Raw genomic sequence first — 26,882 nt, forward strand, 5'->3', positions numbered from 1 at the left:
AATCTCCTCAGTGTGATAGATATGTTTGCTTTGATCTGCTTAGCTCTTGGAAGTCCAGGAGCTCCGGGCTGCTGGCCCCGTGCTGCCGGGGTCCCTAAGGACAGCTCTATCTGCCATTAGGGAATTTTTTCCCGAGAACCCCCTGTAACATTTTGTGAACCCCCAGTTTGGGAACCACTGCTCTATCATAAAGTCCCCTGACTTTGTTGGGAAGATATCGTCCAGTCTCATGGAGCATAAATTGTTAGAGGCTTCTTAGCTGCAGCAGCTGGTCTATCACCATCTTGGCCAAAGATAAAACTTCTCTGCTCAGATCTAGCTTGTCGTAATGCCTCAGCCTGGTCCAATAATTTGCACTGAAGTTCAGCAAACGGGGCCTGTCGTTTTTCAGTTCCAGCCATTGTAGGGTTCTCAACCAGACCCAGACAGTGCTACCAGAACGCAACCAGTCAACCAATAGAGCGGATCCTACGGTTAGGATCCTCTTTGTGATGCCAGTTCTGTATTTAGTTGAGATCTCTGACCGACCGGGTAACAAACTCAAACTGGTTGTCACTCTGTTCTGCACGGAATCATCATCTCTCTCACGTCTATTCTCTAGGGTTACCATATTTTAACTGTCCAAAAAGAGGACACTCCATGGGGCCCCGGCCCCACCCCCGCCACGCCACGCCCCAACTCCACCCCTTCCCCAAAGTCCCCGCCCCAACTCCGCCCCCTCCTCTGAATGCTTCACCCCCCTGCTCCTCCCCCTCCCCTGCTTCCCGCGAACATTTGATTCGCGGGAAGCCTGAAGCAGGCAGGCAGCAGGTAAGCTGGGGCTGGGGCGTGGGGGGGAGGAGGTATGGCCCAGTCCAGCCCCCCCAGCCGAGCGGCTCCCTCCGGCAGCCAGCCCCGGCCCCAGCGTCTCCGGCCCAGCTCAGCTCAGGCCCTGGGGAAATTGGGGACACCGTTTTTTGGCGCCCCCAAAACTTGGCACCCTAGGCAACCGTCTAGTTCGTCTCAATGGTAGCACTGGCCCTGGGCGTAGCCCCAGCTGTGGCTGCTTCCCCCAATCAGCCCAGTTTTTCTCTTCACGGAGCAGCCCTCTCCCAGGACTGTTTTAACCCCTCCAGGACCAGAGCAGGGCAACCGCCCCGCTACAGGCCATATCTACACGACAGACTTATGTTAACTCAAATTACATCAGCATACAGTCTCTCCAGCTGTCACTTGTGCGTGTACCTACTTGGCTCCTTGTGCTGTCCTCCCCAGGGACGTTTGTATTCATGCAGAACATGGTGCATTGTGGGTAGGGATCCCACTGTGCAACTCGCCACTGTCCACCGCACTGTATTTTGGAAAATTTTAGCAACGCATGCCTGTTATGTAAAGCCTCCGCTCAAATGCAATTGTAAGATCTGTAACTGGTATCATTAAGGGTAGGTCTACACTTACCTCCGGGTCTGGCGGTAAGCAATCGATCTTCTGGGATCGATTTATCGCGTCTTGTCTGGATACGATAAACCGATCCCGGATCAATCCCGGAAGTGCTCGCCGTCGACGCCGGTACTCCAGCTCAGCGAGAGGAGTACGCGGCATCGACAGGGGAGCCTGCCTGCCGCGTCTGGACCCGCGGTAAGTTCGAACTAAGGTACTTCGACTTCAGCTACGTTATTAACATAGCTGAATTTGCGTACCTTAGTTCGAAGTGGGGGGTTAGTGTGGACCAGGCCTTAGTTCTGCAACCTTTTTGCAGACTTTGTAACTTCAGGGATTGTTAGCAGAGCCTTTTCAGTTTTGTAACCTTTGCACGCTCTGTACCCTTTTCAAGTGACCACTTGTATGAACTTCCAAGCTTTGTAATATCCCATCCCTCAGAGAGAGTGTGAACAAGGGAGTGTATGTGGGACTGGGCAGAGAGGAGCTGCAAGGAGAAAGGAGCCCAGAGACAGGAGCCAGGTGTTTCTGATATCATCTGCCCTGAGAAACTCTCCGCCTGTGTAAGTGTGTGGGTGCATGAGGGAATGTGTGCGTGTATGAATATGCTCCATCTCTTTTCTATCTGACCCAACAGCGGCATCGTAATAAAACGAATACAAGTGTGACCCTGGGTGGTTTTTAGGGGAACAGAGGTAACAATGCCAGGGACCAAACGGGTTGCACAGGGCTGACGGGGAAGTGTGGGGTCAACTTCCCATAATGCAATGTTCACCATCCCATCATTTTATACATCTCCCATCATTTTCACACCTTTTTTCCTAAGTCCCACACACCTGCGTGACCCTCCTCACTGCCTGCCATCTCTAAGAGGAGCATGGAGCCCACACAGTGCTGCATTATTGTTACGAGCATTGTGAGCCCAGGGCGCACGATCCTGCAGTATTTGCAGAGATGCGAGAATATAGGGTTACCATACGTCCGGATTTTCCCGGACATGTCCAGCTTTTTGGCCCTCAAATCCCTGTCCGGGGGGAATTGCCAAAAAGTCAGACATGTCCGGGAAAATAGGGAGGGAGGGATCGTGGGGCTTGGGTCTGGGCTGGAGCCGCTGGGGCTGGAGCCGGAGCCGCTGGGGCCGGCGGGTGCTCGGCTGCCGGCCAGCGCCGCTTACTCTCCGGAACCGGGGCCCGAGCTGAGCCGAGCCGGCTGGAGCCGCTGGGACCGGGGCTGCTCCGCTTCTCCCGCCTCCCAGGCTTGCGGCGCCAATCAGCTGTTTGGCGCCGCAAGCCTGGGAGGGAGAGAAGCAGAGCGGGGCGGCGTGCTCGGGGAGGAGGCAGAGCAGAGGTGAGATGGGGCGGGGAGCTGCCGCGGGGGGGCGCCTCAGGGCGGGGGGGGGGCGGGGAGCTGCCGCAGGGCTGGGGGGGGCGCAAGGTGGAAGTTTCGCCTAGGGTGCGAAACTTCCTTGCACCGGCCCTGGCCATGCCCCAATCAGGCCTCAGCTGGCCCTATAAAAGTCTGTGGGGCCAGGAGCTCAGAGAGCCTCTCTCTAGCTGTGGCCTGGCTGCTTGGGAGCACAGCAGGGTCCCTAGACTGGAGCAGGGCTGGGGAAGGGCCAGAGGAGCTGGGGGGCTCTGGCCTGGAAAACCCCCAGGCTGCAGGCCTTGGTAAAGGCCAGGAAGGGTTTTGGGGTTGCAGAGGTGCAGCCCAAGACATGCGAAGGCAGCAGGTCCAACCCCCCCTTGCCGATGATGAGTGGTATAGACTGTCATCTGCCCCAGGGAGCGGGGACTAGATGGTGACTGGCAGTGCAGTAGCCACTGAGGTGAGGTGGAGATAGGGGGTTGGGGGTTCCCCTGGGAGGGGAGACCCAAAGTGTGGGGACACTGCCAGGGGGCAGCAGCCCAAGGCACAGAGGCACCGGGGTCCAGGAAGGACGCGGTGGCCAGCAGCAGGCGAGACATCAGCCGGCAGAGGGCGCCCCGGGCTGGAAAGAGCTAATTCCCAGGACAACCAGTAGCAGGCGCCGCTGGGTGAGTCGTCGCCCTGCTACAGGGCTGTAGGTGTATGAATTGTTCAGGAGAGATAATGGCAAAAGTATGAGCTAGGCTAAGACTCACTCAGGAATTAGGCTCCTACTTTTGTGGAACTGGGCAAAGAGTCACATAAAAAGGAACCCAATGTCCTTTATTTCTTTTTTATATATGTCATGACTTGAGGGACCTGTCTGGTCATTCAATGACAGACCTGCGGGTGGCTATATTACAACAGAAAAACTTCAAAAACAGACTCCAACAAGAGACTGCTGAGCTGGAATTGATATGCAAACTAGACACAATCAACTCCCGTTTGAATAAAGACTGGGAATGGCTGAGCCATTACAAACATTGATTCTATCTCCCCTTGTAAGTATTCTCACACTTCTTATCAAACTGTCTGTACTGGGCTAGCTTGATTATCACTTCAAAAGTTTTTTTCTCTTACTTAATTGGCCTCTCAGAGTTGGTAAGACAACTCCTATCTGTTCATGCTCTCTGTATGTGTGTATTTATATTGTACAGTTTATTCATACCAGCAAACTTGTTGACATATATCCTAATGTGTACATTGCCACTCGTATTCTACCGACAATTCCTGTAACAGTAGCATCCGGAGACCGGAGTTTCTCAAAACTAAAGCTCATTAAAAACTATCTCCGTTCTACAATGAGTCAGGAATGCTTGACTGGTCTTGCTATTCCTGCAATCGAACAGGACATCACTTTGTCTTTGTCATACAATGACATTATTACTGCTTTTGCAGCCAAAAAACCCCAGAAAGATTGCTTTTAATTAAAAACAAATCCTTGTTTCAATACCTCTTCATATACATTTCCAATAAAATGTTGACAAATTAAAAAAATTATATTATTTGCATCATTCTGTCAAATCAGAATTTTTTCTATAGCGCTACTTCTTTAGTGCTAGTCCATCAGCATTACAGTGTGCTTAATTAAGTTAAACTGTTTTTAATAAAGTGCATGTGGCAAGTTTTCCAATCCTGTAAGCTTATGTTTGTGTTGTTAAGAGCAAGTCAGGCACTGGGGCACCAGTTTAATAATCCCGCCTAGGGCACCATAAATCCTAAGGATGGCCCTGTGCAAGGGTGTCAATCCTTTGAGTGGAGGGCTGGATCTGTTCTGAGACGTTTCCTGAAAGGCCACAAGGAGATCTTTGGTAAGCCTGGCAATTCTACCTGGGTGGGCCCTTTCCTTCCACCTGGGAGGAACAGATTAATAGGTCGACAACTTGGGAAGCCAGCGGTCAGGAGACACACACATACCGAGACACAGACACACTCACCGAGACATGGACACACACCGAGACACACTCACACGCACTCAGACACACACACACACACAGACTTTCTCTCTCTCTCACACACACACACACACACACACACACACACACACACACACACACACACACACACACACACACCGAGACAGACACAGAGAGACACACACATACACACAGACTCTCTCTCTCACACATACACAGAGACACACACTCACACACTCCAAGAAACCACAAAAGAAAATAAAGCCACACCATGCAAAAATAATACACATGCAAAAATCATACACTGCCTCCACAAAAATCACACAGGCCCCATAGCCACATTGAGAAAAGACATAACGTAAACCACACATCAGCAGACAGAAAACACAGCTGTGTTTGGGTGTCACAACCTGGAGCGGTGCAAGAGGGTGGTTTGGGGGGCACCAATTGCGGGGGAGCCAGAGGGGGTCAAGGCTCACCGGACTCTCTTGAGGAATCAGGGTAGATAGGATTGCAGATCTGTCTTCCTGCTGTTGGGGAGGTAACGCGTGAGGGCTGCAGGTTTTGACTCCTCGGTGTCTCTTGGGACGTAATTCTGTATTTCGCAGGGAAACATGAGTGGGGGAAGAAACTTGGTCCTGGCGCTCTGAGTGAGGTTTGAACTCACCACAGCTCCACCCAGCACTTCTGTGGGGGCAGCTCCTGGGGCTGCTGGGACAAACAGCAGCAGAGAAAAGGGCCAGATGGTGGGGGACGGAGGTTGTCCCAGGACTGCTGGGAAGTGGCTGTGGGCTCAGAGCTGGGACAGTGTCAGGGGGCAGGACAGAGGCTATATGTATGGGGGAGGAGCCTTGGGGAGGGGCAAGGGGATGAAGAGGGGCTCTGTCCTTCTCTCCCCACGCCTCCCCTCAGCCTCAACTTCCCGGGACAGGGGCTAAGCATGTCCTTCAGCTTTCTTGGCCCCTGTCCCCGGCAGCAGGGAGCAGCCCGTGGCCACCCCAGCTGCCTGGGACAGGGCTGAGCAAGCCAGAAACATTCGGGGGGAGAGAGGGGGTACCTAGGCGGAGTAGGCGGGTCTGTGCAAACACGGTCTGTTCCTGAAGTCTTTCCCCCAGCTCATCACTAGGTGTGAGGGGGGAGCTCACTCAGACCCTGCTTACACTAACATATTTTAAAACGCCTCATTGTCCCTACCTCTGCTGGGCTTTCTGTCTGCTAATGAGCCGCTCAGATGAGGTGGCCGAGTGGTTCAGGTGATGCTGCTACCCTTGCAGCACTTTTCCAACACAAAGTGTTTTCTTTATTTACTGTAACCAACCTGTCCTAATACAATTAATCTAAACGTAAAATAAAGCAGAAACAGAACTCCCTTCACACTGGTATGCAAGTGAAAGTGCCCAAGACTCTAGTGTCATACGGAATAACTCTGTTTTCTGAGATAATTTGTATTTTAACATCAGACTTTTATTCTTCAACTAATCATTAATTTCCTGTTTCATTTCATTTGCACTGGTAACAGTCACCTATTCAAAATCTGATCATATCTGTTCGTTTTCTCTTCATCCCCATTTCCACTTAGTGAACGCTTCGATAAAGTCATGGTTTAGATGCTTTCCACTTCAGTGAGTTCATGTACATATATATCGGTCTTCTCCCACAAGTGTTGGTGGAAGAGGGTCTGACACTCGGTGGGAAGGTCTGTACCATGAGAAAAAGCACCTCTATTCGAGTTTCACGTTTTTTAAAACTTTCAGAGTAGCCGGAGGAAAAATGGTGCAACTACATAATACACAAGCGCAAACCTAAGAGAAAAAAGCATGGAGTCAGGATTCAACATTTGAGTATCCTGCAGTCTGAACCTGGAACATTTCAAGCAGGCAGCCAGACGGGGATCCAGGGGGAAGGAATGTCCTCTAAAGGCACCAACTGTTTCTCTCTTTGCCTCATGAAACTCTGGATCCAAAGGATAAGGGACACTTGTTCCCAATCTAACTATGGGATTTTGTAATCAGTGCCACTGAACTAGAGAACGTTGTTCTAAACATAGTTTGAGTTGCACGTAGTTCTTCATCGCTTCCTTCGCTGGTGTGAAAGCCAACCAGTTGGTTCCCTTCTACTTCTACCTGAATTCTTCCCAAATCTTTGACTTTTGTCAGGGTAAATTCACACTTCTCTGGAGTAGAACTGTCTACCCACCCATGGGAAATCTCAGCAATGCTAATGAGGAATGGCTTCCCCAAAGACGCCCACTTCATTTCTTTAATCTGGTGGCACAGGTCTAAATTAGAAAACTCGATACAGGCCTGGGATCAGGATCTCGGTCAGCTAACATTCAACAGAGACTTCATTTTATACCCATTTTCAGCAACTACCAAGTGTGAGTTCATCGAAAATACCACTTCTATTGCCTCCTCATCCGCACAGTTAAGGAAAGTGTTTTCCAAATCATAGGATCAGCTCAGAGATAGCTTCAGGAGTAATTTCCTGTTGGGCTTGGATCACAACTCTCTGGGAAATACAGGTTCATTTTGCCTAGTTCTAGGTCACTGACTGTGGAATCCAGATCACCTGAGAAAACACTGACCTAAACCACTGAACACAAACATTATCACATCTGTTTACTTCAGTTAGTTACACAATTGGGGTTGTGCTGTTGTTCACCATTTGAAAGTAGAGATTTTAAAACATTAGTGTTTCCTTGGTAGCATGTCCAATTGCTTAGCGTATCCTCTCCTATTGACAGAACTTTCTCCAGGTGATCATGAAGGGGAGTGGGAAAAAGCAAAACATTAAGTAAGAAATGACTTAGCAAATGGTCATATGTCTCTAAGTCCCCGATAATTCTGAGCTACATTCTGCCGAACAAAATTAATGTCCAGTTATGTGACCGAATAGAGAAAGAGAGAGAAAAACCCACATCTCAGAGAGGGATACAACATTTTCAGTTTCATATTAAGTAAAATTCCAGAGCCAGTTACATCTGACGACTCAGAATCAGGACCACCGATTCTCTCATCTCATTCTCCTCCGGTCTGTTCAAATCTGCTTCAGTCAGTACTGTCTCATTATTACTGGGTCAAGTTATTTACAAAAGTTTTCAGCATCATAATACCAATGTTCCCGTCTGCAACAATCCCAACTCCTGAGGGGAAAAACCCAGCAGCGGCTTTGCCATAAAATGGAAACTGGGATTTAAACTCTGCAAGATCACACGTTGTTTGAAGTAAATTCAAATTGCCCTTTAAAGTCTGTGACACTTTCATCTCCAGGCCTAAGAGTTGGATTTGGAATCAAAGCACCATTCCCAAGCAGCGAGAGCTGGGCACACTGCATCACCTCACACTTCGGGAGGTGGACAAGCAGCATGTGAAGAAGATAAACTCTGCACGGCTCATACAGAAGGTAACACTGCTGAGATGGTGGGGAAGGAGGGAATTCCTTTGATTCATCCCATTTCCCTCTGGTGCTAGAGAGGCTGAAATGACATGTTTTACATGCCTCTGTCTCTGCTTAAATCTATTTTAAATGAGAAAAATGGAACTAAAAACAACAACTGTTTAGCAACCAACAGGGCAACGTGAGAACAACTGGGAATGAGACAATTCTTCCCCAAAAGGGGGAACGTGCCGACGCTAGCAACTGCTTTGTAGTGGGAGGAAGAGTAGAAATACGTGCGCCAGGTCTGTCTGGTTAGACTAGGAAAACTGATGGAGGTTAGGTCAGGTCATGAGGAAATGTGCCACGTAATCTCTTCACTGCAAGAATAGTTGTTTTTACACATCAGGACAGCTAACTCGAGCTAGCTAACGCCACGGAAAAGCGGAGTGGAGATGAGACCCAGGTGGATTTTAACTCTGTGTAGCTCGTCAAGATTACCCCTCTGTCTCCCACCTCGGATTGATGGGAACAGGGACACACACTCCCATGACTCATAAGTAGGGGCCTTTGTTTTCGGGTTTTATTTTATTTAATTTCGCCGGGAATTTATCAGTGTTTATTACTACAGCGACAACAAAAAAGGTGAAAATAGGTGGAAAAAACTATGAATAATTTTTCTGGGTAAATATTGGGGTTTATTTTGGTGGACAGAAGGATGGGGGGGAAGTATTCAGTATATTAATGCTTTGATGAATGGAATTCAGGGTGGTCTGCTGCACAACTAAAACAGAGCTCAAACCATAATGCCACGTCTGAGTTTAAGATAATAATATATCTCTAGTCCCCAAATAAAACTTGTCATTTGAATTAACAGGTTACTGTTGGGGACTCAGAACTAGTAGCCTATAAATATTTACATGTAATAATTGGGTCACACCATTTGGAGCACATACACTCACCTTCATCCTTGTCTCCTGCTTTTGTTTTTTTAAAGCATTTGAATACGTACTTGGGTCCCGAAATGTATTCGGAGGCAGATTTTCATTTTCTTCCAGTGTTAGTGTGTCAGATCTTTAAAGCGTTATCTGCTAACAGCTTGACCATGTGAACGTAATGGGTGTGAGATTCATCAGTACCATCAGATGCGCACGCACATCAGAGCCTGTGAGCGCCTGTTTGTTGTGTGTGTGTGTGTGTGTGTGTGTGTGTGTGTGTGTGTGTGTGTGTGTGTGTGTGTCCTAGACAAATACAGAGCTTTCCTTCAACAGGCAGCTTTGCGTGTACACACGGACTTGTATTATAGGCATACGTCTAGCTCATACCATGTCTTGTATTTTCCTGATAAAACAAGTTATTTTTATTAATGAATGCTACAAAAGTAGGGTGAAAATTGGGGGGGGGAGAAGAATAATACTTTTTGTAGAACCCACAAATTTTTTGGTTAAAATTTGGTTTCAACTGAAAACGAAGGGGCTTACTCTTAGGAAAAAGGGGCTGAAAGAAAGGACCATGGGATTACCCCAAAAGTTGAACTGCAAAAGGCAAAAGCAGGTAAATCACCTGGGATAGCTGTAGGCCCACAGTGAATCAAATGGTAAAATTATGAAAAAAATATATTTTGTCGGCCCTAGACAAGGTTTTCATGGTGTTTATCTCCCTTGCAGATTCTCTGATGGCTAGTTAGGGTTGAGCTCTGATGGAAGCCTTTCCCACACTCGGAGCATCTATAGGGTCTCTCTTCTGTATGGATCCTCTGATGTCTAATAAGGGCAGAGCTGTCAGCAAAGGTTTTCCTGCACTCACAGCATTTATAGGGTCTCTCACCCGTGTGGATCCTCTGATGCGTAATAAGGACTGAACTGTCAGCAAAGCTTTTCCCGCACTCGCAGCATTTATAAGGTCTCTCACCCGTGTGGATTTTCTGATGTCGAATGCGGTGTGAGCTCTGCCTGAAGGTTTTCCCGCACTCGCTGCATTTATAGGGTCGCTCTCCGGTGTGGGTTCTCTGATGCGTAGTGAGGTCTGAGCGGTAACTGAAGCTTTTCCCACACTCGGAGCATTCATAGGGTCTCTCTCCCACATGAATTCTCTGATGATTAATAAGGGCTGATCTGTCAGTGAAGTTTTTCCCACACTCACAGCATTCATAAGGTCTCTCTCCAGTGTGGGTTTTCTGATGTCTAATGAGGTCTGAGCGGTAACTGAAGCTTTTCCCGCACTCACTGCATTCATAAGGTCTTTCCCCTGTGTGGATTCGCTGATGTTCAGTAAGGGCCAAGCGGTAACTGAAGGTTTTCCGACACTCGCTGCATTCATAGGGCCGCTCACCTGTGTGGATTCTCTGATGTCGAATAAGGTCTGAGTGGTTACTGAAGGTTTTCCCACACTCACAGCATTCGTAGGGTCGTTCTCCCGTGTGCATTCTCTGATGTATGATAAGGGCTGAGCTCCGAGGGAAGGTTTTCCCGCACTCACTGCATTCATACGGTCTCTCCCCTGTGTGGATTCTCTCATGGTTAATAAGGCCTGAGCGGTTACTGAAGTTTTTCCCACACTCAGTACATGTGTTTTTTCTCTCTTCCGTGAGGTTTCTCGGCTGGGCTGGGCTTTCATTGAGGTCTTTGTGCGTTTCCCAACAACGGATGGATTTACCCCCTCTCTTCCCTGGCTTGTTTGCCTTCTGCCTCTCTGGTCTAAGCTGTTTCTCACAGGCATTTCCCTGGTCATGACTCACGGGCACCTTCCCTTTGGATTTTTGCAATGATACCCCCTGTGTTTCCACTGGCTCAGCATCTTCTTCCTGAGGTTTCTGCTTCTCGGTCTCACTCTCCATCCCAACACCTAGCGGGGAAAAGAGACAGAAACCTCAGAAACAGAAAAGGGGAGAACAAACCCAAGAAACATCTAGAGACATGGGAAGGAAATCAGGAACTGAAATCCCCAAACACTTCCCCATAGGGGAGAGAGGAGGGATCAGTTCTGCCCCCATAACCCATCAAAATACTGGGTGGGAAGAGAGATCAGGAGGGAACCATTGCCCAGTGTCAGTCAGGGTGAGTAGGAGCAACATCTGCCCTGAGGATCCATCACCTACTGGGAACAATCCTGAATGTTGAGAGCTCCCAAGGTCGTTGTAGGGAATCCCAACCGTTTCCTTCAGACACCAACAGTTTTTGACTTGGATGAATGATTTCTCATCCAGGTAGTCAACGTTAATGATCTCTCTTTCTTCTGGATTCCAGCAGAGGGCAACAAAAATGATTAGGGGTCTGGAGCACATGACTTATGAGGAGAGGCTGAGGGAACTGGGATTGTTTAGTCTGCAGAAGAGAAGAGTGAGGGGGGATTTGATAGCTGCTTTCAACTACCTGAAGCGGGGTTCCAAAGGAGGATGGATCTAGACTGTTCTCAGTGGTACCAGATGACAGAACAAGGAGTAATGGTCTCAAGATGCAGTGGGGGAAGTCTAGGTTGGATATTAGGAAACACTATTTCATGAGGAAGGTGTGAAGCACTGGAATGGGTTCCCTCGGGAGGTGGTGGAATCTCCTTCCTTAGAGGTTTTTAAGGTCAGGCTGGACAAAGCCCTGGCTGGGATGATTTAGTTGGGGATTGGTCCTGCTTTGAGCAGGGGGTTGGACTAGATACCTCCTGAGGTCCCTTCCAACCCTGATATTCTATGATTTGGAGATGTGGGACCCACGGCTCTTCCCCTCATTCTAGCTGGGGTGATCACATCAGTTTTAGAAACTGGAAACCCCACTCAAGGGAAAGAAAACAGGTGAATTCATAATTCGTCCTGCAATTTTTAGTGTGTGTGTGTGTGTGTGTATATATATGTGTGTGTCTGTCTGTCTGTCTAGGGGACAACTTTATGATTCAGGAAACAACTAGAGGGTCAACCATTTTGGATCTGGTTTTGACCCACAGGATGAATTAGCTGCAAGTGTGAAGGTGGTTGGGAACTTGAGAGGAAGGGGTCATGATCTGACAGAATTCAAGATCCTATGGAAAGGAGGACACGAGACCAGCGCAGAACAAGGACACTGGACTTCAGAAAGTCAGATTTCCACCGAGTCAGAGACACAGCAGGCAAGGCCCCAGGGAGAGACCAGGGGAAAAGGAGTTGAAGGAGGTGGATAGTTCTTAAAAGATGTAACATTAGAGGCTCAACATCAAGCTATTCCGAGGCAGAGGAAAGATAAGAAGAGCCACGGGAGGCCAATGTGGCTGCACAAGGAGATTTTTAGCTCTCTAAAACCCAAAAGGGGATACGTACTGGCCAGGGAAGGAGGGACATGTCACCAAGAAAGTCTACACGGGACTAGCATAAGCATGTAGGGACGGAAACCAGGAAAGCCAAGCCAAAGAATGTGTTACAGCTGGCAAGCAATGTTAGAGACAATGACTTCTTCAAATATATCAGACAAAAAGCTCGATCGGGGACGGTGGGGGTCCGCTGCTCAATGGAGAAGGTGGGCTGGTAATGGGAGATGAGAGGAAAGCAGAGGAGCTCAGGGCCTACTTTGCTTCAGTCTTCTCACAAAAAAAGACCATGTGACCGGACGACTAGCAAAGTTACCACAGAAAATAAAGGGGAAGGGATGCAGATCGGGATAGGCAAAGAACACGTCAGAGATTCTCCGACCCATTTGAAAGAATTCATACTAGGGGGTGCTGATGCTATTCACCCCGGGATGCTGACGGAATTAGCTGAAGAAATCTCAGAGCCACTGGCAATAATATTTGCAAACTCATGGATAACAGGAGAGGTCCCGGAAGACTGGAGAAGGGCTAATGTGGTGCCCATCTTTAAAAAGGGGGGAAAGGAGGAGCCAGAGAACTACAGACCGGTCAGCCTGACTTTGACACCTGGGAAGCTGCTAGAGCAACGTGCAAAACATTCAATTTGCGAATACCTGGAGGATGAAGGGGGTGATCACTAGCAGCCATCACGGATTTACTAAGAACAAATCCTGCCAAACCAGCTTGATTGGAGGGGGGTTCCAAAGAGGATGAAGCTCGGCTGTTCTCAGTGGTGGCAGATGACAGAACAAGGAGCAATGGTCTCAAGTTGCAGTGCGGGAGGTCCAGGTTGGATATTAGGAAACACTATTTCACTAGGAGGGTGGTGAAACACTGGAATGCGTTACCTAGGGAGGTGGTGGAGTCTCCTTCCTTGGAGGTTTTTAAGGCCCGGCTTGACAAAGCCCTGGCAGGGATGATTTAGTTGGGGATTGGTCCTGCTTTGAGCAGGGGGTTGGACTAGATGACCTCCTGAGGTCCCTTCCAACCCTGATATTCTATGATTCTAAGGTTGCAATGAGGGGTGCTGTGAACCTTAACCCTGCATTTCCCCCTTCCAAGACCTGAGGGGACAGGAATCCTTACCCAGCGAGGTCACATTCTCATAGTTCTCCTGCATGACAGCTCTGTAGAGGGCTCTCTGAGCGGGGTCCAGCAGAGCCCACTCTGACTCGGTGAAATACACAGCCACCTCCCCGAAGGTCACTGGCTCCTGAAAGACAAGAGCCCCCCCACTCAGGACCTGCTGCCCCACTATTCATGGGGGAGAGGAGCCAATCACATGGGGAATTATAAACCACTCAGCCTACTGTCTCCTTTCCCCTGTTCTCTGTCCCTCCCCTTCTGGCTGGGACAGCCCCATTCCTGGATCATTCGCTCGCCCATGGCTGGATCGGCTCCTGGGAGACGCGAGGGATGAGGAGGGGCTGTCTGTGCAGAGTGACTTTCATGCCTGTCTGCAACACCGTCCCTGAGGTCTGTCTCAATTGCCTGGAGTGTCTGGCTCAGGAGTTGGCATCCGCTGAACCAAGGGCTGCTTTACAGAGCTAGTTCCAGCTGGAGAAATTCCCCACCTCAGCTGGGCTCAGAGGACGCTTTAATTACGGTCAAACCCCAGGGCAGCCCCTGTTAGGGGAGCAGGAGCTGCTCAACCCAGGCTTCCAGATCACAATGGAGGCAGCAGCTTCTGACCCAAGAAGCTCAACCCCAATATCCTGGTGACAGCAGCTAATGAACCCACTTCCCCACAGGGACAGCTGCTGATCTTATTTGCCCCCATGTTAATCTGGAGTCACTCCTTGTTCCTCCTTTCAGTGACCCTGAATTAACCCGTCTTTCAGTGAGACCAGAAACACGGCTCAGGAGGGATGAGGTCAGAGTCCTTTTAAACGAATCACATGGGGGGTGACCCTCTTCCCGCCTCCCTCACTCCCCATATCCACAAGAAGGACTCTGGGGAACACTTTTCCATCCACACCCGCAAGTTGCTGCAGTTTGGAAGGGGGGTGAGAAGCACCATCGGGGGGGGGGGAGCGCAGAGCAGTATTTGATTAAAGGATAAAACTTTCCCACCCACCCCCCCCCCGTCAGCCATTGACACAGGCCGGGGGAGAACCTGGGTGATGTTTCTTTAACAGAACATGAAGGAGCCCAAATTTTAAGGAATTATTAGCTTTGTCATGGGCTAATAATGACCATCAAGGACCAGCCCAGAAGTGGCTGCATCTCAGTGCTGGGGAAAGCCACCTCTCCTGGAGCCCATTCGCCATGGGGGTTGGGATACTTCTGTTCACAGTCACAAAGTCACAGAGTTAAAGGCCAGAAGGCACCACCAGAAAAAAAAATCCAGAATATATTGGGGAGGGAGGAAAATCCTTTCTTGATCCTTCACATGGCCGGCTGAGACCCTCAAGCATGAGCTCTCTGGGACATGAAACATCAATGGGAAGGAAGCCCCAGGACTGTCCCCTGCCATCACAATCCACCCGGTCATACAAGACAACTCATCATTTCTCCAAACTCTCCTACAACTAACTGAGTTGTTTGCTCCACGGAGGGCGAATGCCTCATCTTGTGCCATCCGGGGAAAAGAAAAGGGTCCAGCCGACTGTCCCCCGTTAGCAGCGGGGAGACCCCGTTCTCTCAAACGAGGCCTCTGGCTCTGCATCGTTTTAAATATGGGGTAAGTCACTTTCACATGCAAAAAATTTAATGGCTATAAAGGATGAGACAAATGATTCTCAACTCAGAGGGGAAAGTTGATCACTGGGGAAACCCTGCAACTTCCAATCTGGAGACTGATTTGGGGAAACAGGTTCCCTCCAAACGGGATTGCAACACGTGGAGGACACCTCCGTGGAGAGGATTTTCACTCGATATTTGGTAACTATAGAAAATGGCAAAATCGGAGCTTTGAGACCAGTGTTCACTAATTAAAGAGAGAAGGGGGAAATGTTAGGATTTTCCCATCCATTTTCACAAGTGAGAGAGGAAAGTGGGAAAGCGTGAGGGATTTTATATCAACCATTGATACTAGGCAGAGGTAAAATTTGAGTGAAATCCTTATGAATATTTTATATTTAGAAAAAAGGGGCAGCACATGGAAGGGTTTTAGATCAATAGTCAAGAAACCGGGACAAACAAAATCTGAGGCTATTTGATGTTAACATTTTATAATTAGAGAGAAAGGGAAGAATCTCTCGGCCTATTCAATTAGTCATATATAACTAGAGAGACTATGGGGCAAATTTTATGTGGTAGGTTTATATACAGTCAATCTTTAAGAATTGGAAAGAAAATGGGTCCAAAACCAAATATTTGAAAATAGAAGAGAAAACCCACCAAGATCAGAGGGAGATTCAACAGGAGGTGGGAAAAGTCAGACAGTCTGTACGTGAACGGTCGATAAGCTCACAGACAGTGATGGTTCTCCTCCTCCTCCAGCACCATTCCCCTGGGCAGCAGGGAGCGCTTTGGAAACTGCTTTAGGAGAGCAAGGGTGGAGTGGATCGGGAAGGCTGCCGGGGAAGAGGAAGCAGCAGGAAATGGGCAGGGGGCTGGCACGTGGGTCTTGCACTGGGCAGATGGGAAGCAGTGGCTGGGCCTGGTTACGCCGCTGACTTACTCCTGCCTTCCACTGCTCTGCCCCTTCCAGGCCCTGTTGCTGGCAGTGACTGGCCGTCCCCACCCCAGAGCCAGCCGCATCTCGGGCTCTCTCAGGCTGCGCCCCCTACAGCCGCCGACCCATCTAGGGGGTGAGTCCTGGCGCACAGCTTTAAAAAAAAACAAAGGACAGTTGGCTGCAGGTAAAACGGGTGGGGGAAATATCCCAAAACAGGAGATTTGTAAACTGGCCTTTGAGAATTAGAAAATGGGGCAAAACCCAAGGACAACAGAGACCTGGACAGTCACTGGAGAGAAAAGAGCAGGTGTATGTCAGGGGGAAATCTGTGGATTTGATCCCCATATTTGATCGTTAGAGAAAAGGGGGAAGAATTCAGGGGAAATGATTCAGTCTCTGAGAATGAAGTGACAAAACCAGAGAGAAACCCCCCTGCTCCCGATCTCCTGCCTGCCCAGAGCCAGGTCCACCCCCGCCCCCCGTTCACACGGTCTGTCCCTTCCAACCCCCCCCCCCCCCCGACAGGCAAAGGGGGTTTCCCTGCCCGCCCCCAGCACTTTCCCACGGTCTCTGCCCCTTACCTGCGGCCCGGGGCTGGTGCGGGCACAGCCCGGGGGTGGGTCCCAGCTGGGGAAATCCCCCTCCGGCCGGGCAGGGAGGGGTTAATGCCGGGCCCCTCCCCCCAGACAGGCAAAGGGGGGTTTCCCTGCCCGCCCCCAGCACTTTCCCACGGTCTCTGCCAGTTACCTGCGGCCGGGGGCTGATCCCGGCTGGAGAAAGCCCCCCTCGGCCGGGCAGGGAGGGGTTAATGCCCCCCCCCACCCCAGCACAGACCCCAGGGAGCAGCAGCGTCCGGTCCGGGCTCTGGGCTTTGTTCTCCGGCTTCTTCCTCCAGCCCCTTCCTGTGTCTGCACAAAGCGAGCCGGGCGGCAGCGCTGGCTGGCCAGGGGTTTTCCCAGCCCGGCCCTGGTCCCCTCCGGGCTGGGAAGGGGCAGGGGACCGAGTCCCACCCGCCCGCCCCAGAGAGGGGAAGGGCAGAGGGGGGGATTGAGAGGAGCAGCAGGAGGAATTAGGGGGGCAAAGCGTGTCCCAGTTCCCTTCCTGCTGCATCGCTCCTGGACTGGTTTAGAGTTAGGGCGACCAGATGTCCTGATTTTATAGGAACAGTCCCAATTTCTGGGTCTTTTTCTTATATAGGCTCCTATTACCCCCCACTAGGGTGACCAGATGAACCATTTTTAAAGGGACAGTCCCGATATTTGGGGCTTTTTTATATGGGCTCCTATTACCTCCCCCCCCCCCATCCCCTGTCCTGATTTCTCTCATTTGCTGGCTGGTCACCCTGGTTTGATTTAGATCAGTTACAAGCACAATGAAAAGTCCTTGTGGCACAGGGTGACCAGACAGCAAGTGTGAAAAATCAGGACAGGGTGGGGGGGTAATAGGGGCCCATATAAAAAAAAGCCCCAAATATAGGGACTGTCCCTATAAAATCGGGACATCTGGTCATCCTATTGTGGCACCTTAGAAACTAACAAATTTATTTGGGCCTAAGCTTTCGTGGGCTACAACCCACTTCACCAAATACATGGAGTGGAACATAGAGGAGGAGCAGGTATAAATGCGCCTCTACCCCGATATAACGTTTCTGCCCCTTTCCCAGGTGCGGCCTGCCGAGCCCACAAGCTGTGAGAGACCAAAGCCAGGGTCTCTTCCCCGGGAAGAGGTTTCTGTGTAGCAAGACTGGGCTGGCATAGGAGGCAGGGCTGGCCCAGGCCTGTCAGTGGGTATTAAACCAGCTCGGACCTGGACCTGGACCTGCCAAGGCTGGCTCATGTCTGGAGTGCGCGAAGCAGAGATCACTGGTGAGGTTTGTTGTTTTGTGAAGGTTTTTGTGTGTAGGGGGGGTAGGGTCTGTCACTGAACTGAAGAGGGTCATATGGGAAGGAGACTAAAAACACCCGATGAGGGTGGGATTTGAACCCACGCGTGCAGAGCACAATGGATTAGCAGTCCATCGCCTTAACCACTCGGCCACCTCATCTGAGCTGCTGGTTTGGTTTTAACACTTCCCAAAGTCAGTGCTGCTGGGAAACTTTTCGCCAAATCACCGGCTGGCCAGGACGGGAAAGTTTGGCTATTAAAAAAAGTTCTCGGTGCTATTGTAGAAGTCGATGTGCAATGAACAAACCCCCCAGAATACCCCTGGGCTGCACAGACACGGGTTCGCTGTTCAAAGTCTGTATTTCAGAAATGGCCACAGTTCCCAATGTCCAACATCCACATTTCTAACGGGAAGATGGACATGGAACAAGTAAACTTACCGCGTTATAGGCGAAACCGTGTTATATCGAACTTGCTTTGATTGGCTGGAGTGCGCAGCCCCGCCCCCCTGGAGCGCTGCTTTACTGCGTTATATCCGAATTCGTGTTATATCGGGTCGCGTTAAATCGGGGTAGAGGCGTACATGAAAAGATGGGAGTTGCCTTACCAATTGTTAGGTCAGTCTAAGGAGACAATTCACTTAACAGCAGGAAACCAAGGAAGGAAAAATAACTTTTGAAGTGGTAAGAGAGTGGCCCATTTCAGACAGTTGACAAGAAAGTGCGTCCAAGTAGGGGGAAGTTAGTATCGGGGAAATTAGGTTTCGGTTTTGTAATGACCCAACCACTCCCAGTCTTGTTTAATTGTTGCGACCTTTTTCATTGTCATCTCTACATGGCTGTTTGTTTGATGTCCAGAGTTTCCTGTTATTTCTGTCACCAGCATTTGGTCTGTCTAATGCCCTGTGGAAAATCGGCTCTCTTTCTGTTCAGGAGGAGACATCAGAACAGGGTAGGGTGACCAGACCTCAAGTGTGAAAAATCAGGACAGGGGGTGGGGTTTTAATAGGAGCCTACATAAGAAAAAGACCCCAAAATCAGGACTGTCCCTATAAAACCAGGACATCTGGTCACCCTAGAACAGTGACTGGGGAAGGGGAGGTCAGTGTGAGGGCAGCTTGTAGCCTTTCGTGACATTTAAATCTTTCACTAAATCTTTGCCCGCTGTCTGAAGGAGAAGGAAGAGTTCAGCGTTTTAGAAACCGGCACGTGCGTGTTGGATGGAAAAAGGGGAGCGGTGTGGAAATCAGACTCTCTTCTCTGCCTGGTCCCGCAGCTCCATTTAGAAAAGTCTGAAACAGGGAGCCTTTTCTACAGGCTACACGGCATGGTTGGGTCGCCCTAGGTGCCTCTCGGCGCAGATTAAACAAGACCTCCTCCCCGAGCAGCCTGCAGCCACGGTCGGTGTAATGAAGTTGACATAGAGCAGACGCGGCCTGGCTTCTGCCGACTGTTACTGGCACTCAGGAGCCGTTACCCTGACCCTACAAGCGCTCCTAGGAGTCGAGTGCGCACAGGCAACACCCACAGACGTCGGGGTAGAACCTGGGATTTCTGCGGCATACAACAATCAGTTACACACATACACAATGGGAAATGACTACCTAGGAAGGAGAACTGTGAAAAGGGATCTGGGGGTCATAGTGGATCACAAGCTAAATATGCGTCAACAGTGTGACACTGTTGCAAAAAAAGCGAACATCATTCTGGAATGTCTTAGCAGGAGTATTGTAAGCAAGACACGAGAAGTAATTCTTCCGCTCTACTCTGCGCTGATTAGACCTCAACTGGAGCAGTGTGTCCAGTTCTGGGCACCACATTTCAGGAAAGATGTGGACAAATTGGAGAAAGTCCTGAGAAGAGCAACAAAAATGATTAAAGGTCTAGAAAACATGACCTATGAGGGAAGATTGAAAACATTGCATTTGTTTAGTCGGGAGAAGAGAAGACTGAGAGGGGACATGATCACAGTTTTCAAGGACGTAAAAGGTTGTTACAAGGAGGAGGGGGAAAATTGTTCTTCTTAACCTCTGAGACATCGAAGAGTCTGGTGGCACCTTAAAGACAAACAGATTTATTTGGGCATAAGCTTTCGTGGGTAAAAACCGACTTCTTCAGATGCACGAAAGCTTATGCCCAAATAAATCTGTTCATCTTTAAGGTGCCACCGGACTCCTCATTGTTTTTGTGGATACAGACTAACACAGCTACCCCCTAATACTTAACCTCTGCAGTGGGGACAAGAAGCAATGGACTTAAATTGCAGCAAGGGCAGTTTAGGTTGGACACAAGGAAAAAATTCCCTACTGTCAGAGAAGAGCAGTTGGGACTGAACTGGGGAAACGAGCCATTAGTCAAGTGTAGACGAATGATTTACAGGGTTTTTTTTTATATCAACTACTTCATCCATCAGGTTGCAAGAGTAACTGAAATTCTTCTCTCCTATGTTTTCCTACCATAGAAAGAAACAGTGTTTTAATGAGAAGGGAGTCAAGTTTAATGGCTTCAAATATCAGGGGGTAGCCGTGTTAGTCTGTATCTACAAAAACAACAAGGAGTCTGGTGGCACCTTAAAGACTAACAGATTTATTTGGGCATAAGCTTTCGTGGGTAAAAACCTCACTTCTGCATCTGAAGAAGTGAGGTTTTTACCCACGAAAGTTTAATGGCTGTCCAGGATCAAGGCTAACCATTTTGTTCCTCAGTGTCTGGCCCTTTTCTTTCACGTCATTTTTGTTACAAGTTTTGGTATTTTGCACAGAAACTTTATTTCCTCAGGACAGAGCCAGGCGCGGGGGCCGCTGGCATGTACCACACACCCACTAGAAGGGGACTGATAAACGTTCTTAAGACGAGGCGTCCGACCCTGCCAAAAAAACCTTCTCCTTCTTCAGTTCAGTGACAGCCTGAATCAGCAGCCTCAACCCCCCCTGGGCCAGAGCAGCAAGGAACACAAACATTTGCTGTAAAAGGAGCCATCTCCTTCCTTCTCAGTCCAGATCTTTCTGTGACTGAATCATAGAATCACAGAATATCAGGGTCGGAAGGGACCTCAGGAGGTATCTAGTCCAACCCCCTGCTCAAAGCAGGACCAATCCCCAACTAAATCATCCCAGCCAGGGCTTTGTCAAGCCTGACCTTAAAAACCTCAAAGGAAGGCGATTCCACCACCTCCCTAGGGAACCCGTTCCAGTGCTTCACCACCCTCCTAGTGAAATAGTGTTTCCTTTAAAAAAAAAGGTGGGGGGGAGGGGATAGAGAATAAGACAGAGAATATCTTATTGCCCTTATATACATCCATGGTATGCCCACATCTTGAATACTGCGTACAGATGTGGTCTCCTCATCTCAAAAAAGATATACTGGCTTTAGAAAAGGTTCAGAGAAGGGCAACTAAAATGATTAGGGGTTTGGAACGGGTCCCATATGAGGAGAGATTAAAGAGGCTAGGACTCTTCAGCTTGGAAAAGAGGAGACTAAGGGGGGATATGATAGAGGTATATAAAATCATGAGTGATGTGGAGAAAGTGAATAAGGAAAAGTTACTTACTTGTTCCCATAATATAAGAACTAGGGGCCACCAAATGAAATGAATGGGCAGCAGGTTTAAAACAAATAAAAGGAAGTTCTTCTTCACACAGCACACAGTCAACCTGTGGAACTCCTTGCCTGAGGAGGTTGTGAAGGCTAGGACTATAACAGCGTTTAAAAGAGAACTCGATAAATTCATGGAAGTTAAGTCCATTCATGGCTATTAGCCGGGATGGGTAAGGAATGGTGTCCCTAGCCTCTGTTTGTCAGAGGGTGGAGATGGATGGCAGGAGAGAGATCACTTGATCATTACCTGTTAGGTTCACTTCCTCTGGGGCACCTGGTATTGGCCACTGTCGGCAGACAGGATACTGGGCTCGATGGACCTTTGGTCTGACCCAGTACGGCCGTTCTTATGTTCTTATGTCTATCCTGGAAGCAGTGACTGAAAAAAAACTAATGATATAAAATTTAGCTATTACTTTATCTTGTAAAAAAAGTGCAGTAATCATTCCTCAAAACAGCCACCCTGCGGTGACCTCAGAACAGAGACAAATTTTCCCAGTAAAGGCAAATTTCCCAAACAAGCCTCCAGCAGTTCTGAATTCCCACTACACCTCTGTCGGCACGCTGGGCACCGGCCGTTTACATATTCCATGTCCAGCTCCCCGTTAGAAATGTGGATGTTGGACATGGGGAACCGTGGCCATTTCTGAAACACAGACTTTGAACAGCGAACCCGTGTCTGCGCAGCCCAGGGGTATTCTGGTGGGTTTGTTCATTGCACATCGACTTCTACAATAGCACCGAGAACTTTTTTTAATAGTCAAACTTTCCAGTCCTGGCCAGCCGGTGATCTGGCGAAAAGTTTCCCAGCAGCACTGACTTTGGGAAGTGTTAAAACCACATCAGCAGCTCAGATGAGGTGGCCGAGTGGTTAAGGTGATGGACTGCTAATCCATTGTGCTCTGCATGCGTGGGTTCGAATCCCACCCTCATCGGGTGCTTTTAGTCTCCTTCCCATGATACGACCCTCTTCAGTTCAGTGATAAGCCCTGCCCCCTGCCCCCCAAAAAACCTTCACAAAACAACAAACCTCACCAGTGATCCCTGCTCCTCTGCTTCGCACACTCCAGACATGAGCCAGCCTTGGCAGGTCCAGGTCCGGGCTGGTTTAATACCCACTGACGGGCCGGGCCAGCCTTGCTACACGGAAACCTCTCCCCGGGCAGAAAGATCCGGGCTTTGGTCTCTCACAGCTGGTGGGCTCGGCAGGCCGCACCTGGGAAAGGGGCAGAAATGTGCCCAGTGGGAATTAATGTGACATTTTCCTCTTTTCACCATTGATGGTCTAAGGGGACTGTTGGCCCCTTACCAGAACTCAGCGCCGGGGGGTCTGGTTGCTAGTTCCCAGTAGCAAAAGAAAGGGGAAGGATCGATGGGAAATCAGGACCCGGAGACTGACAGTCCCCAGGGCCAATGGGGAGAGGCCAACGCTCCCGGTCAGTCTGATTGACAGGGCGGGCAGGCCAACGAGGGAGTCAGGAGGCCGGGGGGGGGTCCCGTCCTGCATGTGAGCTGGGGTTGCCTGTGCCAGGAGGGAGCAGAGCTGCGGCAGGGGCCAGAGGAGCAGCCCAGGGGGCTGGAGGCGGAGCAGCAACATCTGGGTGAATGGACTGTAAGGCGGATAGAAAGCTGGCTAGATCGTCGGGCTCAACGGGTAGTGATCAACGGCTCCATGTCTAGTTGGCAGCTGGTAACAAGCGGAGTGCCCCAAAGGTCGGTCCTAGGGCCGGTTTTGTTCAATATCTTCATTAATGATCTGGAGGATGGCGTGGACTGCACTCTCAGCAAGTTTGCAGATGACACTAAACTGAGAGGAGTGGTAGATACGCTGGAGGGTAGGGATAGGATACAGAGGGAGCTAGACAAATGAGAGGATTGGGCCAAAAGAAATCTGATGAGGTTCAACAAGGACAAGTGCAGAGTCCTGCACTTAGGACGGAAGAATCCCATGCACTGTTACAGACTGGGGACCGAGTGGCTAGGCAGCAGTTCTGCAGAAAAGGACCTAGGGGTTACAGTGGACGAGAAGCTGGATGAGAGTCAACAGTGCGCCCTTGTTGCCAAGAAGGCTAACGGCATTTTGGGCTGTATAAGTAGGGGCATTGCCAGCAGATCGAGGGACATGATCATTCCCCTCTATTCGGCACTGGTGAGGTCTCATCTGGAGTACGATGTCCAGTTTTGGGCCCCAGACTACAAGAAGGATGTGGGAAAACTGGAAAGAGTCCAGAGGAGGGCAACAAAAATGATTAGGGGGCTGGAGCACATGAATTATGAGGAGAGGCTGAGGGAACTGGGATTGTTTAATCTGCAGAAGAGAAGAGTGAGGGGGGATTTGATAGCTGCTTTCAACTACCTGCGGGGGGGGGGGGGGGGGGGGTTCCAAAGGGGATGGAGCTCGGCTGTTCTCAGTGGTGGCAGATGACAGAACAAGGAGTAATGGTCTCAAGTTGCAGTGGGGGAGGTTTAGGTTGGATGTTAGGAAACACTATTTCACTAGGAGGGTGGTGAAGCACTGGAATGGGTTCCCTAGGGAGGTGGTGGAATCTCCTTCCTTAGAGGTGTTTAAGGTCAGGCTTGACAAAGCCCTGGCTGGGATGATTTAGTTGGGGATTGGTCCTGCTTTGAGCAGGGGGTTGGACTAGATACCTCCTGAGGTCCTGTCCAACCCTGATCTTCTATGAATCTATCGGCCCTGAAGCTGAGTGGAGCTGGGGCTGGAGCCGTCCGGAGTTGAGTGTGGGGAGCAGCTGGGGCGAGCGAGGGGGACCCCGGGCAGAGGGCCCGGCGCAGGGAGACACCCCCAGCCAAGGGTCCTTGCAGGCCAGACATGGAGGGGGCTCATAGCCCCAACGTGGGGCTTGACGCTGGGAAGAAGGGACCTAGTCCCCAGAGCGTGAAGCCACGTCCGACCCACAGCAACCCTGCAGCACAGCCAAGGCCTGGGCAGGATGGGCGAGGAAGAAACTGTGAACCGCCCTTTACCCTCTAGAGACGCCGGTTGTGAAGTCCCCGGGCCACAGAGCAGGGTGACGGGTTTTCCTTTCACCTTTCCCATGTTGCCTTATTTTTTTAATTGATCGCTGGTCAATAAATGGTATTTGCTTTGAGCTCTGTGCAGTGACCAGTGGGTCAGGGAAGCGTCCAGAGCAGAGAGACCACCCCGGAGAGGGGACCCCCTCTCCTCTGTCCTATGACACGATTGGGGGGGTTGAGCCCCCCAGAAAACCTGGGCCCAGCCTTGTTGGGGTTACGTGGACTCTGCCACACAGGAGGGAGGGAGGAAGGGGAGCCCTCGAGGGCAGGCCGGGCTCTGGATAAAGGGAGTGGGAGCCGGGACTCAGATCCTTTCGCCAGCCCGCTGCACCGGGGTCGTGGATAAGCCAGTTCAAAAGCAAACACTCCCTTTACCGCATGAGCCGCAGGCTTGGGTCAGTTCTCGAGGTGAGTCAGCTCGTCCCTGAGCCCCCGGGGCCACTGGCGATTTCCTTTGGACAGACCCAGGCCCGGCAAACGCTCCGGCTCGTTCTCCTCTGCCAAGGGAACAACAGGCAAAGCGCTGCCAGGGCTCGTCCAGGCTGGTCCCCTGAGGTGCCAGGCACCCCCCAGAGCCAGCTGCAGCCAGTGACAGGGCTGGGCCCGCTGATGATCCAGCCCGGGGCAGGGCCGTGCTGGGGGCCGAATCGGGCAAGGAAGAATTGCCCCGTGTGTGTGTATGTGGGGGGACGTTTCTCTCCCCTGCCCCCCTCTACGATACGCCTGGGAAAGGGACTGTCTGGATTGCCAAGGTGGGGAATGAACAACAATCTACAGCAGGGGTCGGCAACCTATGGCCTGTGTGCCGAAGGCGGCACGCGAGCTGATTTTCGGTGGCACTCGCACTGCCCGGGTCCTGGCCACCGGTCCGGGTGGCTCTGCATTTTAATTTAATTTTAAATGAAGCTTCTTAAATATTTTAAAAACTTTCTTTACTTTACATACAACAATAGTTTAGTTCTATATTATAGACTTATAGAAAGAGACCTTCTAAAAACGTTAACATGTATGACTGGCACGCGAAACCTTAAATCAGAGTGAATAAATGAAGACTCGGCCCAGCGCTTCTGAAAGGTTGCCGACCCCCGATCTAGTTAATTCATTTCCCCATGACGCGGTAGTGAGGTTAACAGAGGAATTCTTCCATCCACCTAGCGCTGTCTATACCAGGGCTAGGGTCAGTTTAACTACGTTGCTCGGGGCTGTGAGTTTTTCACACCCCGAGAGACAAAGCGTTGCCAGTGTAAGTTCCCAGCGGAGACAAGCCCTTACATCCCTCTGAGTATTTCAGTGTGTGCCTGGAACTGTGAGAGTAAACATCGACATACGAATACAGAGACTGAATTTCCCAAATTTAATCTCTCCGCACTTACCACACAGCCACAAAATTCAATTCATTATTGCAAGAGAGGAAAATAAAGGCCCTGTTGGAGCCCCTGGTTCCCCCTGCTAGCAGCCCCTGAAAGCCCAGCCCTGCCCCCCCCAAGCCCTGCTGGTGCCCCTCACTCCCGACCTGCAGCTCCTGCTAGCCCGGCCCTGCCCCCCACCAGCTCTGCCGGTGCACCTCACTCCTGACCCATAGCTCCTGCTAACCCAGCCCTGCCGGCGCCCCTCACTCCCGACCCACAACCCCCTTCCAGCCCAGCCCTGGCCCCCCAGCTCTGCCGGTGCCCCTCACTCCTGACCCGCAGCCCCTCCTAGCCTGGACCTAGGCCCCCCAGCTCTGCCAGCGCCCCTCACTCCCGACCCGCAGCCCCCTGCTAGCCCAGCCCTGCCCCTCCCCCCAGCTCTGCCAGTGCCCCTCACTCCTGACCCGCAGCCCCCTGCAAGCCCAGCCCTGCCCACCCCCAGCTCTGCCGGTGCCCCTCACTCCCGACCCGCAGCCCCTGCTAGCACAGCCCTGTCTCCACAGCCCTGCCGGTGCCCCTCACTCCCGACCCGCAGCCCCCTGCCAGCAGAGCCCTGTCTCCACAGCCCTGCCGGTGCCCCTCACTCCCGACCCGCAGCCCCTCCTAGCCTGGACCTATGCCCCCCAGCTCTGCCGGTGTCCCTCACTCCCGACCCGCAGCCCCTCCTAGTTCGGCCCTACCCCCTCCTGTCTCTGCCGGCGCCCCTCACTCCCGACCCACAACCCCCTTCCAGCCCAGCCCTGGCCCCCCAGCTCTGCCAGTGCCCCTCACTCCCAACCCGCAGCCCCTCCTAGCCTGGACCTACGCCCCCCAGCTCTGCCAGTGCCCCTCACTCCCAACCCGCAGCCCCCTGCTAGCCCAGCCCTGCCCCTCCCCCCAGCTCTGCCGGTGCCCCTCACTCCCGACCTGCAGC

General features: G+C 50.9%; 1 protein-coding gene, 2 non-coding genes and 1 pseudogene across 19 annotated transcripts in view; 2 read left to right on the forward strand and 2 right to left on the reverse strand.

Moving 5' to 3' along the window:
* LOC103305730 (zinc finger protein 420-like) overlaps positions 1-17,193 on the reverse strand; it is a 36,486-nt pseudogene extending 19,293 nt beyond the window's left edge.
* Positions 1-26,882, forward strand: part of LOC103306853 (zinc finger protein 436-like) — a 495,746-nt gene that overhangs the window by 50,603 nt on the left and 418,261 nt on the right. The window lies entirely within an intron of this gene.
* Positions 18,007-18,088, reverse strand: TRNAS-GCU (transfer RNA serine (anticodon GCU)). Its single transcript has one exon. It is a non-coding gene; the product is annotated as a tRNA-Ser (tRNA).
* TRNAS-GCU (transfer RNA serine (anticodon GCU)) lies at positions 22,378-22,459 on the forward strand. Its single transcript has one exon. It is a non-coding gene; the product is annotated as a tRNA-Ser (tRNA).

This window comes from Chrysemys picta, chromosome 16, assembly GCF_011386835.1.
Source record: "Chrysemys picta bellii isolate R12L10 chromosome 16, ASM1138683v2, whole genome shotgun sequence".
NCBI classification, from domain to species: domain Eukaryota; kingdom Metazoa; phylum Chordata; order Testudines; family Emydidae; genus Chrysemys; species Chrysemys picta.